Raw genomic sequence first — 11441 nt, 5'->3', positions numbered from 1 at the left:
TTGGTTGGTATGCAGAGCTGGTCAAACTCTTCAACATGAAGTTCTAGGCTCCTAGTTGTAAGGAACCAGGACAAGGGTGTGCACAAGTGGAAGCCTCCCTCTCTCACCCTCTTACCCCCCAACACACCCCTAACTTGGCTGCAATTTCATCATTTCGTTTCCTAGAGATGCTCTGAACCACCTTGGCGATAGTTCTTTCTGTATAAGCCACTTGGTGACTGTCTGAGATTCTGAGAGGTAATAGTAGTATATAAACACAATTTTTTTTTTTTTTTTGAGTTAAAAAGCGATGATCTCACTGCTGGTCTCCAGAAGACATAGGGCTGAGACTCTGCTGACCCCCTCCCTGCCCAGGTCTCTTTGGTGGGAGATCTGGAGTTCATTCACAGCTTCCTATCTAATGGAACCAAACGCATGCTCATCATAAAAATAAAATGTCCATCTCTGGTTTTGAAGCACCTCAGGGAACTTATGCAGGCCCCTAAACTAAATTCGAATCGCTCAGTACTTCCTTAGCTCCCCTCCCTGGAAACCTCCGTGGGAGCTGCTTTTGTAGTCAAATAATGCGGCAGGGCAGCAGGGTTGTGACTTGCAGAGCAGAGAGGCCCCCAGCACCGAGCCTCTCTGCAAGCCGTTCTCCTGCCCATCAGCTCCACAAGGTGGCTCTGTGCCCAGAGGAGCACCACTGTCCCCCAGTCCCTGGGGGCTCTGCTGCTCTCTCTAGGGGAAAGTTAATGATTTAATTGTGTCTGTGTGGGATACATAATAAATGAGCCTGAATAATTCAAGACAGGATGGCAGTGTAGAGGACACAGCCAACACCTGGGCTGGACAAAGATTTCTTTGGCTGCTTGAGAGGGTGAGGGGGGGGAGGGGATATGCAGTCTTCATTTTACCATATTATGTATGCTCCCAGCTGCAAAAAGTCTAAACTACAGGGACAGGCTCTTTCCCTTTTGAGAAGACAACTATGGCTGTCTGGATGTATGCGTGTGTAAGTGTACGTGTGCTTGTGTGTGTGTGCGTGTGTGCGTGCGCGTGTGTGTGTGTGTGTTTCCTTGCCAAGACAAATTCTGATGATAAATCTGGCACCTTTAGAAAGATACTGGTCTTGTATCCCTTTACTCAACTTCAGATGTGGGCCTGAGAAAAATATCAAGCAAGCCACATTCTTCTCTAAAGTTTTATAATAATGATAATAAAATGGACCCCTACCAAGTTCAAAGGGGCTTTCAACTGGATACTTTTAGACCAGGATCTTGGTTGAGGGCGCATGGGGATCCTCTGGAATTTTGCTGCTTTGGGAGAAGATGGGAATAGTAAAGTCAAACTCCTGGCTCACCTGAAATAACCCCGTAACTGAAATTGTTTAGTGACAGTGCCCGGGCTTTTTTTTCTTTTTCTCCCAACCTGGATATTACATTTTATTTAAGGGGCTGTAAATGTTATAGGTTCTGGGGGTTTATTATTGTTTTCCTTTTGTTAAATCTTAGAAAGTAATAAGATGAAGAACTGACATCAGTTCTGCAGAATATTTGCAGGAATTGTATAGGATTATCTCTAGGAATGTCACAGTATTTACTTTAATAGCCCAAAGAGATAATCATTCAGATGGACCTGGGGTCTCTCTACCATCGCCATCAATCCCACTCCCTCAAATATCAATCTCCAGATGGTTTACCTTAAGACAATGAAGAACCACCCACCAGTCCTCCAGTCCTCCAGACCCCTTGATGACTACGGTCTCAACAGAAATGAATCTGTCCGGGGGATGGGTGTGGGGGGGAAATGTCGCCATATTTCAAATGCTCATCAACTCACATAATTTGACAAGCGCATGGGCAGGAGGAAGTGGGAGCAATAGGTTGTTGAGTCCGGTAATAAATCCAGACCGCGAGACCACTTTGAAAAAATTATTTGAGGGGCACCTGGGTGGCCCTGTCGGTTAAGTGTCCGACTTCGGCCCAGGTCATGATCTCGCGGTTGGTGAGTTTGAGCCCCTTGTCGGGCTCTGTGCTGCAAGCTCGGAGCCTGGCACCTGCTTCGGATTCTGTGTCTCCCTCTCTCTCTGCCCCTCCCCCACTTGCACTCTGTCTCTCTCAAAAATAAATAAAACGTTAAAAAAATTTTTTTTAAAGAAAAAATTATTTGACTTTGGGAAATGCTTAAAAGTCACTTTCAGATTTCTCCGGTGGCCCTACAAACACCGGATAAGGGAAACAATGAGACAGAATAGAAAATGGAGGCTGTATGCTCTGGAAAGTAAAGAACATTCTCCTGAAGCGATGGTGCTCTCATTTCTGTTTATCAGCTGCCAGACTCTCACGTGAGTCAGATTCAGTGCATGCTTTCTTTTGCGGTCCACTTCACTTGGAAATATGGTGCAGAATGATCGAGAGCATTGATTTAGAAGCTCCAGGTAGAATATGGCCATCTTGTTCTCCTAGAGAATTAACACATTGCAAATTTCCTGGCACATGAGAGCTTATGTCCCTTGTCAGTGAAGAAGATATGACAACTGTCATTAAGTGCCTCGCTCAAGAGGGACCTTAGACAACATTGAGTTCCTCTCCCCTAGATGAGCGTATTGAGACACAGTCAGGAGAGGACAGTGCCTTGCCTAGGCCACTTCTGAGTTGGTGGCAAAGCCAAACGACATCCATGGCCAGACTCAATCGGCACTTCCTCGTGTGTGTCTCCGTTTTGACCATTACCCTGTCAACTTCAATGAGTCAAATGCTCCAGCTTTAAATAGGTTCCCGTGATTTAAAAAGAAAAGAAAAGAAAAAAAAAACAAAATCAGGCTAACTTTCCATGACTCACTTTTCCAAAATGTTTTGTATCAATGCATCATGTATAGGGCAAACGTATGAGTTGCAGCAGGACCACAGCCAAGATTCTCCAAGGCGGAGAGTGCGTTAGGGAAACCCTGATACAGGAGAATTGGTTGCAGGGTCTCTTAGTAAATCATTGTTTATAAGTTCCACGTTCAAGAGAAAGAAAAACTAAGGCTTCACACAAACCACAGAACAAAAGTGGAGATTTCCAGCGAGGCGAGAACGCAGGGAGTGGGGGAGGTGGGAGGAAGGAAGGGGATTCTTAATGGTATATTGTTTTCTGAGCTCTACCAATTAGCAAACATCTCTTATAAAAGGAAGAAAGAAAGAGGGAAGGAATTTCATGCACTGAAATAGCCCCAGTCAGCTGCAAACGCTCCAGGCTTCTGCTACAAGGCTTTCAACCCCCCTCCCCGAACCCTGGCCATTACATCAGTCCAAGTGCATCCTGGGGGCTATTGTCATGCTGATGAGACTGGATTCTCCCACTGCCCGGGGAGACATTCCCACCACAGACTGGCTCTGGGGCGCATTCACGCTGTGCTGAATTGCCCTGGAGAATAAAAGATGCAGCCTTAATTAACTACTGCGCTCAGCTCCCAGTCACAGCTTGATTGTTGTGCGGGCTGCACTCTGCGCGAAAGAGGAAATGCCAGGGCTCCTTAAGCGGACCCAGTGCTGGGAATTAGGGCTCTCCTTAGGGAGCTGCCGTTGGGTTCTGTCTTGTTCTGAAAATAAAATATCGTAGGGTCTCATATCTCTGGATCGCTCGTGTCCCGTTTTCCGCAAAGAAACAAACTTCGGTGTCTGTTGTTATTTCTCTGCTCCTGCTCGAATATCCCAGTGAGGGTCTTTCCATGCATTTTATAACTCTGGCAGAGAACTCAACTTTATTCTTAGCACTGTCTTTATTTCATTTGAATAGTTTCTGGTGCTGTTGATACTCGGAACCATAAAAGATCCTGGGTTTTTTTGTTTCTGTTTTTTGTTTGTTTGTTTTGTTTTCTGTTTTTTAGCCCATTAGATTTGGAAGTAGATCTGTTTCACCAAGAGGTTGGGTGGGAAGTCAATAGTAGTCACACCTTTTCATCCTGAGGCATCTCACCTTTAATCCTTCCTAAAATCATAGTCTTTGGAGATTGGCTTGATTTTTTTTATCATTGAGTTTTTTTAATACTGTAGGGAAAAAAAGGGTGTTCTTAATGGTGTATCAGACAAAATTGAGCACAGAAGTTTCAAAAATGCTGCAGTTGGTGGACTTGATAATCTCTAAATTCTGTGGCAGGTTGTGATTGAAGAAGCAACAGGGCCAGGAGAGGGATTCCCATTTTCCCTGGGGCCCATGAAGTGTGTTGGATCAGGCAGGACAGCGACTGTGGGAATGATGTAGAAAATGCTGGGATTCAGAGCCAATGGCCAAGAAAGAATTCTTGAGAACTCTTTGATGCAAAAAGGCCGTTTTATTAAAGCATGGGGACAGGACCTGTGGGCAGAAAGAGCGGCACTGGGGTTGTGAGGGGTGACTGATTATGTACTTTCAGGTTGGGAGAGGGTTAGGGACAGCATAAGTCTCTAAGGAATTTTGAAGCAAGGTTTCCAGGACCTTGAGGGGGCTAGCTGTTGTTAGGAAAAGATAATTTATTACTGTTAAGTAAAAACTCAGTCCTGAGACCCTTCAGATGTATATCGGTGGAGCCTGGAGGATGACTGCCAACATATATTGTGGGGGAGGTAGAGATAAAGGAAGTTTCCAAAGGCATTTTTGTATGTTAAAGTAGACTTACAGGAAGGATCCTGGGGGTTTGGGCTAAGACTGCCTTTTGCCCTTAGCAAAGTGTCATCATGGAGGCAGCTGAGCTCCTAGAGCAATGTTGCTCTGCCTGTCTCAAGGACTTGTCTGTCAATGGGCTGTAAGTTGTAAGGAAATTAATTTTTTTTTTCCTTCTGCCTTTGTTTCCCACACCAGGAAGAGTCAGCAGGGCTTTAAGGGCCTGATTCGGGTCTCTTACTTCCGTTCCTTCCTGGTAGCCTCCCAAATGCAGTCTCTTCAAACCTCCCCTCCATTATTTCTCACTCTTAAGTAAAATCACAGAGAGCCTTGAAAGTCTGGGAATGGATCATTTTCTTGGGAATGTTTTCTTTATACCAAATTTCAGTGATCAGGTGAATTTTTTAGGAGATCAAAGATCATAATGTATTTTTGCTACTTACTATCCTTCTAGAGCAATTGACTTGCCAGGTCTGTGTCAAGGGGCCACTTGTTCCCTTTTAGAGTATTGAGGCCACTACAGGACATGGTTCTTATCCAGTGTGTGTCCCACCTTGTCATTTAGCCGGCAAGACTTTCCGTGGTTATGGTTGAATGAGAGAAATCCTACGTTCCTAGCTCAGGGCTTTTTTTTTTTTTTTTTTTTAATTGTTTTATTTATTTTTGAGAGAGAGTGGGGGAGGAGGGGAAGAGAGAGAGGGAGACAGAGGGGACAGCTCTGGAGTCCAATGTGGGGCTCAAATTCATGAACTGTGAGATCATGACCTGAGTTGAAGTCAGATGCTTAACTGACTGAACCACCCAGGCACCCCATTCAAGGTTTATTTTTAAATATTTTAATGTTTATTTTTGAGAGAGAGAGAGAGAGAGAGAGCGCGTGCGCGCACTCAAGTGGGGGAGGGGCACAGAGAGAGGGAGACACAGAATCCGAGGCAGGCTCCAGGCTCTGAGCTGTCAGCACAGAACCTGACGCAGAGCTCGAACTCAGGAAAGGCGAGATCATGACCTGAGCTGAAGGTGGACGCTTAGCTTAACTGACTGAGCCACTCAGGCGCCTCAGGCCTTATTTAAAAAAAATTTTTTTTAAATGTATATTTATTTTTGAGACAACGCGAGAAACAGAGTGCAAGCAGCAGAGGGGTAGACAGAGGGAGACACAGAATCTGAAGCGGGCTCCAGGCTCTAAGCTGTTAGCCCAGAGCCCGACACAAGGCTTGAACTCATGAACCCTGAGATCATGACCTGAGCCGAAGTTGGATGCTCAACCGACTGAGCCACTCAGGCGTCCCTCAGGCCTTAAATTTTTTAAAGAAAATAACAAAATATTTAACAAACTACCCAGCATTAAATACTTGCCAGTATAACGGACCACTGAGTATTTAAAAATAGTGTAAGATAAGACCAAGACTTTAAGAAGCCCTGGGTATAATGGAGCTCAGGCTGCCACCCCAGTTTACCTTAACATTTTCTTTCTTAAATTAGTTCTTTTGTTTCTATGCAGTTGAGTATTTCTCTGCAGCCATTAAACATAAAGAACCAGACAGAAAATGTATTAGAGTGAAAAAAGTCAAGTCCAGCAGAGATAAAGTTAGACCCAGACACACCAACGTAAATAGAATTTAACATACTTAAAATAGCACCCCAAAGTGATGTCACCACCAGGAAGAATGGAGTGAAAGGGTAGCTCTATTGCAGGAAGCAGGTAGGTTGACATGGACGAACACGTGGCTAGGTCCATGGTTTTGAATTTGTGTTTTTTGGTCAGCAGAATTTTAAAAAGTGAAATGTTATGTAGAACCCCAGTGTTAGGAAGCCGATACTTCTCTAACAGGAGCAGAGGTCAACAAAGACTCAATTTCTCTACTGTCTCATCATGCTAGGCTCATTTCCCAACTCCAATGGCATGCCTCCAAAAGAATATTCAACTTGATGTAAAAGAGTTGGAAAGACATTGCAATGACATGAAACTATGAGCCAGAAAATGAACGGGGCGGGGGGGGGGGGGCTGCTCCCCTCCCTGCCCACTAGGGCGTCTGTGAGCATCTTGAAGTAAGGCTGTGATCAATATAGCCTTATTAAGAATGAATCATTCAGAGACTAAGCCCCTTATGCAATTAATGATACTTAATGTTGATAGATGAGGTGGGTAGGGTAAATCAAAAATTCAGTAAAACATCAGCAACATGTCCTTAAAAGATGTTGAAACTGGGGCACCTGGGTGGCTCAGTCAGTTAAGGGTCCGACTTCTGATTTCAGTTCAGGTCATGATCTCATGGTTCATGAGACTGAGCTCCCTATCTGGCTCTAAGCTGACAACTGGGAGCCTGCTTGGGATTCCCTCTCTCCCTTTTTCTGCCCCGCCCCCGCATGTGCACATGCTCTTATAAAAATAAATGTTTTTTTATTTATATAAAAAAAAGATGTTGAAACAGATGTGCAAAGGTATTTCTTAGATGGATTTACAATGTCCAACTGCGCAATGGGATCACACTTTCTGTTGGTTGTCAGATAGACCACAGGAAGCAAGGAATCAGTCATATTTTAACATACTACTTAAACCCACCAAAGTGAGACCACGGTATGAAAGGAAAGAGAGGCATTCTCCCAAGTTAGGGGAAGATAGTTTAAGTCAACAAATAAATTCTATGTAATCGGTGAGTGACTCCCGCTATAACATGGTTTCCTTGAGAGCTGACTTCACATGGTAGTCATCTGGGTACGCCTAGGGCCTCGCTCAGTTTAAGCTTAAACATTTAGCATCTAGCCAGATCTATCATCCAGTTCCATCTCAGCTGTTGTGGATATAATCCTGTTGTTTGCAGTGGACACACTTCCCTCCAGAGGGGAGCAAAATTTGTGCCTGATGGTGGCTGGGGGACTGTTCACTCTGCCTTAAGTTCAATTCCAACTTTTGACCTTTTCACTTTTTAAACTTAATTAATTAAATTATTTTTAAAAATTAATGTATTATTTATTTGCCTTCATTCTTTTTGATCCTTCAAGATTAGTTCAATTGGTTCCTCCACTTCTGTGAATGCCCAGCTTGGATCAAATATGTCTTCTCCCTTCTCCCTCTCTCTACACACACTTCATCTTTGTGTTTACTATGTCATATTTTTGTGTGTTTTGATCCCTGCATGCAAGTGTTTAGTTCGAGAGGCAATGACTGCCCCATCCATCCACCATTAGTGCAATGCCTAGAATGCAGTGGGCATTCAAAAATGTCTTTTTGGAATTGTTCAATTTATTGAGAAGGGCCCAATTCATGCATTAGGCAAGTTTTCTGATATCTTCTTTTTTAGATATTTCTTTGCCTGCCAGTGCATGAACACAGGATGATTTGGCTAGCAGGTTAAATGCAAGACAGTGATTTCTTACAACCATAAAACAAACTCATTTAGAGCACTAGACCCTTCTCCTATGGAAAATTGGTTGCTCTCTCATTGACTTCCCATGATATTTTGACTGTGGCTCTCTTAATGCTAGGATGACTACATAATGTACTATCCAAATGGGTATATTGGCATTATTAGTATTTACACCACAACGGCAGATATGTCTAGAATATCTGGTCACATACTTAATGCACTGAGCTTGTACTACATGAGTGGTATTAAGATGCCTATTTCTACCCAAACTATGTTTTCCTCGGGAGCCAGAGTGGCACTTTATTCACTCACAGCATGTCTTTCCTTTCCTAGAATTTTGTTTCATGTGTGTTGAAGGAATGAATTTCCTAAAGCTAATACCATAAGGTCATTTTCTTCACTCAAGTACACACGGAGGGTGCCTGGCTCTGCATTCTCCACCATTCGGCTATGAGGTTAACAGATGGAAATGACAGAATCTGAGGGACAAGAACAGTTGTTTACGAGTACTTGTCAACCCTCCCCTTTTCCAGAGATTCTCAAAAGTAAAAGAGAAACTTAAAAAAGGAAACTCTCAAGTCTATAGGACAGAGCATCAGGATCATAGCTGTGATGGTGACTCCTGCTGAACCAAGGGGTAAATGTGGTTACGCTGAGTTCCTTCTCTGATGTGTTTGTTCAATCTCCTATCGAGACAGTAGAGCATGGAGGTTATGATTGTGTGCTCTGAAGCCTAACTCAAGCATTAGAATTTTGGCCCTGCTAATTGTAAATGTTGTGTGCTTGGGTATGCTCCTTTACCTCCCTATGCCTCGGTTTTGTCAATGGGGATAACACTGTAAAATGGGGATAACACTACCTCCTTTCTTCTCCTGCTTCCTTCTTCCCCCTCTTTATCATAATTATGATCATAGAATATTTAGATTGTCCTCAAGGGCCTAGGTCTTGTTCATCTTTGTATCGTGAGCATGTGGAGTAGTGAATAAATATACTAGGCACTCAATGAATAATTGATGAATACGTAGATAAATGAATTAGTGCTATCCTCCATGCACCAAGTACTGGTTTTATTGTGTTCTGTTCTGATTAGATATGCTGTAAGTAGAGCCTTGGTTGTTCAGTCTTTTAAGGTGTCTTTTAGGGGCATATGGAGGGGGCCATTAAGGAAGGAATGAGGAGCAGGGGTGAGGATTCTCAGGGTGACAAGTGGAGGATGATATTGCGTTTGTAATGTCCTCCATTGATTGTCCAGAATTGAATGAGGTCCTTCAAAATTTTCAGAGAACAAAACAGTTTCCAACATCTCACCAAATCAATCAATGCAGTTTTAATGCTCTTTTAAAAACAATGATTCTTCCAGTGTTGGGTTTATAGTGACTCATTTTTTAACCCGTGAAATAAAAGAAGCAAATAAATCCACTAGGGGAGATAGTTTAGTGGTCTAAATCTCAGGTAGGAAAAGGGAGCTCCCTAGAATTGCAAAGTTCAAATGACAGCCACATTGACTTACCCCTTCATCTTATCTGCAATAAATTGCGCTTGGTATATAGTGACAAAGACTTTTGGATAAGACTCTAAACACCCAAGGTTTGTTTGCTTTGTTTGGGACATTATAGAACTCCTGAGGTGTCTTTCTTTCTTTCTTTCTTTCTTTCTTTCTTCCTTTATTTTTTTTCTATTAGAAAAGGATTTGCTGTAATTTGGCCCCAAATTCTGGTACTTGGCTGAAATGTTGGGAAAACAGAGAACTGGCTTTCTCCTATAGTCTATTAGACACTTAATAAAATACGTACGATTAAGAGACCTCTTTCTGCTTCCCAGAGGAGTACTTGAGACTGGGTAAGAAATAGAAGTAAAGGAATGGGGTGACAAATTTCAAGACGATGTTGTAAAAGTGGGCCTTAGTAGTATGGCTAGCAAAATAGCTCTTAGGACTTTCAAACTGACATTGAGAAGCATACAAATATTATGTCCAGTATATTTTCAGATAAAAATGTAATAACACCAGCACTTTTGCATATGGGCAAAATGAGTATAGAAGTGATTATTGGATTATTGGAGATGTAAAAGAACTATTTCCTGATTTAAAAAGGAGATCCAAATCTATACATAATGACTCTTACATTTCCAAATAAGGTTAATCCAAAAAACACATTAAAAAGAGCAGGGTTTACACATAAATATACACTGATGAAATGTTTGCATTTCAAGGATTTAAAAAAAAAATTCTCTACATATTCAAGCAGAAAACTTAGGTTACGTACAAAGGAACCAAAGTAAGCTCTTTCTCCTTAGTAATATTTCACTTAAGAGATAATTATGGAATTCCTACGGAGTTTGGAGTGATAAAAGGCAAGATTCAAAGATTCCAATAATATGCCATGTTGTCATTCATGAGCAAAAGCAACACAAAGATTTTCTCAGATGTGAAAATAAAGAAAATATGAACTATTTGTGAACACTTTGGATAAAATTACTTAGATTTACTCTAGAGATATTAGAAGTAAATGAAACCGGTGGAAAAAACACATAGATAGGGGCAACTGGGTGGCTCAGTTGGTTAAGCATCCGACTTCCGCTGAGGTCATGATCTCACAGTTCATGGTTTCGAGCTCCGTGTCGGGCTCTGTGGTGACAGCTCAGCGCCTAGAGCCTGCTTCAGATTCTATGTGTCCCTCTCTCTCTCTTTGCCCTACCTCCACTTGTGCGTGCATGCTCTCTCTCTATCTCAAAAATAAAATAAAAATAAACATTAACTTTTTTTAGTGTTTTTAAAAGCACATAAAGATGAGAATAGGAATTCAGTGAATTCTTATTGAATGAATTTTATGTATATATGTATGTGTGTGCATGAGTGTGTGTGTGTCTCTTTCTCTCTCTATATATATTGACACACACACACACACACACACACACACACGCTGATACAAAAGCCAAATTGAGTACTTCTCAAATGTAGAGTAAATAAATTTTGTCCAACAAAATTGGGGAAGTGTCACATGCCTATCCTAGCATTCACGGGAAGCTCAGCCAATGGCTGAGCACAGCAGGGGGCTATATTTGGGTCATTTCTGCCCAATTCTCTTGGCCCTGTGATGCTCCATGGGCTGGCGGAGAAGTTTCAGACCTGCATTGTAGCCTGAGGCTCTATTTCTAGGTGTCAGATCTGTAGGACGATACTTTTCCCGGCTTCATTTCTCTCCTTTGTCTTTCATTCAATAAACCTCTTGCATTTCTAGTTGCACCTTGGGGTCTCCCACGTGGAAGAGTGGAATTGACAATGTGTGTATGCTTGCTTGTGGTGAAATGGTAGGTGGATAATGGGCTCAGAGGTTAGAGAAACTAATAACAATTTTTTTTTAAAAAGGGGGGGCTAAGACAGGAGGCATGCAACAAAATGACAGAGGTAAGATCCAACCTATTGTAAAAGTAAGACCCACCCATCTAGCTACATTATCCTCAGTTTGC

The sequence above is a fragment of the Panthera uncia genome, chromosome E1 (assembly GCF_023721935.1).
Source record: "Panthera uncia isolate 11264 chromosome E1, Puncia_PCG_1.0, whole genome shotgun sequence".
Lineage (NCBI taxonomy): Eukaryota > Metazoa > Chordata > Mammalia > Carnivora > Felidae > Panthera > Panthera uncia.
This window is presented reverse-complemented; position numbering follows the sequence as displayed.